The sequence below is a fragment of the Halichoerus grypus genome, chromosome 3 (genome assembly GCF_964656455.1).
Source record: "Halichoerus grypus chromosome 3, mHalGry1.hap1.1, whole genome shotgun sequence".
Lineage (NCBI taxonomy): Eukaryota > Metazoa > Chordata > Mammalia > Carnivora > Phocidae > Halichoerus > Halichoerus grypus.
The window spans coordinates 89,879,500-89,885,236 of NC_135714.1; positions in this window are offsets into that span (position 1 = coordinate 89,879,500).

The window sequence follows — 5,737 nt, forward strand, 5'->3', positions numbered from 1 at the left end:
CCACAATGGATAGATTCATTTGGGATGCAAAGAAAATCAAAGTACTCTCAGAGATTTGTTGGGCCAAGGAGATATTCACCTGGGACCACTTTAGAGATCAATTTTCAAAGCCTATAAAAAATAAATGGAAGTGTCCTTCGTGAGTCTGTTAGCATCTGTACCACTGCATTATGCATGATCCTGGCCATGTTCATGGTGTGTCTATCCATCACACTGATTCAACAAAAGTTTTCCTTTTTTGCCAAACGGTAGACATCAAGACCAAATCCATACTTTCCTCACTCTGGTTTCTTGGCAGGGGTCTCTTTTGTCCTTTTAAGCTGTGTTTAAGTTATCTTTGGTGTAGCCACAGAAGTTTGGCCTCTTCCTTTTGGGGGCAATTTTGAAGGCTTAGAGACATTTCCCTAATCTTAATATGAATATGAAACTCATTATGTTAGTCTGTCTTAAGTAGATCTCATCTAGGTAGTTAATAGGTATGACTTTCATGTCAGTGTTATAAGAAGAGAAAAATAAATCTGATTCCTCCCCTCTGTTAGTTGACACACATATTCATAGATACAAAGCAAACAGCATATTGTGGGGTTATTTTTTTTTCACCAACAGCAAGTAATTTATTCATTTTAATGCGAGAGTTTGTAAAATGGAAGTTTGCATTTGAATTACAGTTTCAATAAACAGAGTCATTATAAGTGCCTATTAGGATGATTCTTATGTTTTATAAGCATTGAATTTTTGAATAACCAATAGCAAGTAGAAAGCCCATGTGCCATTTTTTCTTTCTTTCACAGATGTAATCTATTCAAACTCTTTCCATTTCAAACTCTATTCAGACTGCTGAATATTTGTCTTTAGTGCTTTTTCTCCCTTGACCAAGATAGTAATTGCCTTTGCTAAAAAAAAAAAAATCATTTTGTTTATTCTGCCAATGCTCCAAATCCCCTATTCTAATTTGTATTATATTGCTTGCTCTGCTGTTCTAGCTTTCTCAGTTTCTTCTGATTGAGGACTACTGTTTAAATCTTGTGAATGATTGTCATTAATTTGTCAGAAAAAATATTTTAGTCCAAACCACTACTGATGTGAGTTTTCATTAGATTTATATGCTTGATAACTGCATACGGCAACTGAGCCTTTCCTGCTGATGGTCAACAGCATCTCAGGCAATGAATGGTTTCAGTGGCAGCACTTATGAAACTTACCAAGTTCTGTAATTGTCAACTTTGATTTTTTTTTTCGACCATGCCTTAAATTAGAGACATATTTGTGCAGTGACCAAGACTTCCAGAAGCCAAAGTCCTCTTTTTTCCTGAAGAATGACTTTTTCCTAAAGGAGAATAGAGCTCATTTACCAATTTTAGTCAGTTGCTCCTTTGTTTCAGAAAAGCTTGGGATTGAGACAAATCGGAGGAAATGTGTAATTTTTGACATGAAAAGCAGTGAGTTGGATATGAATCTAAACCATACATTTTTCACTCAGCTGTATAGGCTTAAACAGAGCTGGAATAATCTTCTTTTGCAACTCCAGGCATCAAGAAAAGCGAATTTCTGCTAGAGCAATGTTTGGAGGCTACGAGCAGGTAATATTGGAGGGAGGTGATGCACTTTCAAGTGGTACCTATGCAAACAGTTTATTATAATGGTTACGTGTTTACTTTTCATCCAACATTTTATTATGGAAAATTTCAAAATACAGCCAATAGGAAAGAATTTTACAATGAACACCCACAAACCTACTGCCGAGATTCTACAATTAACATTTTATTCTACTTGCTTTATCACATGCATAACTTTCTATCCTTCCCTTGATTTAGCCATCAACTCCTCTTATTTTTAATGCATTTTATGCATCTTATTTTTAATGCATTTCAGACACCAGTACATTTCTCCTAAAACCCTTTAGCATGCAGATCATTGAGAGTTCAATATTTGTTTATAGTTTATTTTTTTTGTGGGAGTAAAATTTACTGTCTTTGACAAAATGCATACATATACCTGTGTAACCCAAACTCCTATAAAAATATACAATATTGCCATCGCCTCAGAAAGCTCCCTGAGGCCTGTTCTTCCTTAATCCCCATCCTTACCTCTTATCCCCAGGCAACCATGATTCCGAGATATATATTTTTTAACCATGGGTAAGTGTACCCTATTTTGGAACCACAAATAAATGGAACTTTTGCATAAGGCTTCTTTCACTCAGCCTAATTTTTTTCTTCATCCCTCTTGTAAAAAGTTCATTCCTTTTTATTGCTGAATAATACTCTATTCTTTTTGTGTAAGGTGATTTTCACTTTCCTTGGGTGGAATTGTAGTTGTCAAGTTATAGGATAGGTATATTTTTTTACTTTTATAGGAAATATAGGGAATTTTTTTCCAGAGTGGTTGTACCATTTTACATTACCAGCAGTGAGTGGTTTGCTTGTCCCATCGTCAGTCTTTTTATTTTTACCCTTTCTTTCAATATAAGTGGTACTCATTGTGATTGTGATTGTAATTTGATTTCCCAGGTGTTTATACTTAATCTGTTTTAGGAAAAAGACAATTAGAACATTGAGCCTATGATTTCAAGTATATCAGGCTGGAGCCAGGGCCAAATAAAAAGTGTGTCAATTTAAGATGAAGTTAAATTAAAATTCCAGATAAATAATAGTTGAGGTGGTATATGGATATAGCAAAATTTGGAAGTGGTTTGTGAATAAGTGAAGTTTGGGAAATGCTGCTATAGAGGAGATTATTTTTCAGACTTCCTCTATTTCCCTGGCTTTTTTGGATTGAATCAAAATATCAACATGTAAAAATCTTTAAGAAATTCAGTCATTTTTTTCAAAGAAGATGTACAGATGGCCAGCAGGTGCACAGAAAGTTGCTCAGCATCACGAATCATCAGGGAAATGAATATCAAAGCCACAATGAGATACCACCTCACACCTGCTCGCATGGCTATTATCAAAAAGATAGGGGAAAAAAGAAGAGAGAGAAACCAAAAAAACAGACTCTTAAATACAGAGGGGAGGTTGCCAACTGGTGCTTGCCAGAGGGAAGGAGGGTGGGGGGATGGGTGAAATAGATAAAGGCAATTAAAAGTACACTTAGTAATGTATAGAATTGTTGAGTCATTGTATTGTACACCTGAAACTAATATAATGCTATGGTAATTACACTTGAATAAAAAAATATAGGAAATAAGTGTTGGTGAGGATGTGGAAAAAAGAGAATTTTCAGGCACCGTTGGTGAAAATATAAACTGGTGCAGCCACTATGGAAAACTGTATGGAGGTTCCTCAAAAAAATTAAAAATAGAACTACCTTAAGATTCAGCGATTTCATTTCAGGGTATCTATCCAAAGATAATGACAACACTAACTGGAAAAGATATATGCACCCCCGTGATCGCTGCAGGAGTATTTACAACAGCCAAGATATGGAATCAACCTAAGTGTCCATCAATGGATGAACACATAAAGAAGATGTGGTATATATACAATAGAATATTATTCAGCCATAAAAAAGAAGGAAATCTTGCCATGTGTGACAATATGATGGAACTCAAGGGCATTATGCTAAGTGAAATAAAGTCTGAGAAAGACAAAAACTGTATAATCTCACATATATGTGGTATTTAAACAAAAAACTAACTCATAGATACAGAGGGCAGGTTGATGGTTGCCAGAGGTGGGAGTTGGGGGGGCAGGCAAAATGCACGAAGGGTTTCAAAAAGTACAAACTTCCAGTTATAAAATAAATAAATTATGGGATTATAATGTGCAGCATAGTGACAGCATACATATAACATAGTTAATAATACTGTAGTACCTATTTGAAAGTTGCTAAGACAGTAAATCTTAAAAGTTCTCATCACACACACACAAAATTGGTAAGTGTATGGTGACAGATGTTAAATAGACTTATTGCGGTGATCATTTCACAACAAAAACAAATACTGCATTGTTATGCCATGCACCTGAAACTAATGTTATATGTCAATTATACCTCAATGTAAAAAAAAAAAAAAAAAGACATTTCAATTACCGTTGTCCACTACTGAGTTGTTGAGCTCTGAGATTAGAACTCTATGTAAGCCTAGGGTGAAAAAGATTTCAGGTGTCATCCCTGCTTTTCAGGCCATGCTTTAAACAAAGGAAATCTGTATTCCAAAGGCAAAATAGCAAGATGGATATTCATACCCATTGGCGCCAGCCAGCTGGGTTTCTCCCCGGTTCTACCACTCCCTTGCTGTGAGATCTAGGCAACTTGCCTTACTTCTCTGTGCTTCGGGTTCCTCATCTATAAATGTGGCGAATAATAGGAACAAATTCACATGGAGTTGTGAGGAATGTATGGGTAAAAACATGGAAGTAGCACATAGTAATGACCACATAAGGGATGAGCTACTATTACGACTACGGTTGAAGGACAATCATTCAGCCCAGTGTGGAGAGAGGCTCTGCAGGCCAACATCTCTAACCGAGGAATAAGGCAGAAGAGGAAATACCTTAGAAAGCGGAAAGACCCATATCTTGTCAACCTGGTGTCTGTTTCCCCTTTCTCTGGTAAGAGGAACTTGCTCTTCCTTTGGGCAGCAGCCTCCCCCCATTGTCAGGGTAGTTGAGGCTGACCTTATTTCCCGGCATTCCCATCCCTCAGTTTATACTGATTGGTCAAGAGGTGGACCCTTGATCTCAGTCAAAACATACCACTTGATTGTGCAGTTTTCACTGGTGCTACTGAGAAAGATTAACGCCCTTTCTTTCTGCCTGAGTTGCTAAGCCAATAAGACATAATGATGATACTGTTGGGAGTCACTTTGCCACCCTCTGGGGAGAGCCTTCAAGAGACTGAGTCCCATGCTGAGCTGGAGAGAGAGAGAGACAGAGAGAGACTGAGAGAGAAACAGAGACAAAGTGAGAGACAGAGACAGAGAGGGACAGTGATAGAGAGACAGAAAGAGAGACCAAGAGAGACAGAGAGAGACAAAGAGAAAGAGACTGGCAGAGGGACAGAGACACGAAGAGACACACAGGGAGAGACAGAGTGAAAGAGAGGAGACAGAGACAGACAGATTGAGAGAGACTATGAAGAGCTGACATCATTTAAACAATCGACTCCAGCTCTATCGATTGGACCTTCCGAGCTGTGGGCTCATATAGGACCTTTTTTTATTGCCTCAGCCAGCGTGGCTTTGGTTTCTGTTATTTTAAGTGAGAATCCTGATGAGTGCCTCTTTTATTATCAAGGGCACATCTTTGCAAGATCATTTTCATGGATTAGGGGGGCTTTGCTTGTTTGTGTAAACATCTGTCTCTACAGAAACTTCTGTGGGTGGTTTGTAGAGATTAGGTGCAGATTCCGGCAGAGTCAGGTTTATGAAATTCCTCAACAGTCAGGAGGCAGGTTTGAAGAGAAGTGTTGCTGATCAGTTTACCGGGGAGCCGCCATGGAAGCCAGGAAGAGACTGGTTCGTTGCCCTGGCCATCGGGGTTCCACAGTCTGTGTGCGGTGGAGTGGGGTGCGACAGGGCCCTGGGGGAGGCTGAGATTCTTGGGCAAATCCGTGCTCCGCAGGTGTTTCTCTGGCGCCCCACATGAGACAAGAGATCTCCTGCTCCAGTTCCCTTCTCTTTTCTCAGTCGGCCTCTTTCGATCGTTGCTGCTGAAACTACCAGAACCTCTGCCACAAGATCTCAATGCTATCTGATAACACCTCTGGTAGTAATCCTACCTTCTGTCTTCGGATG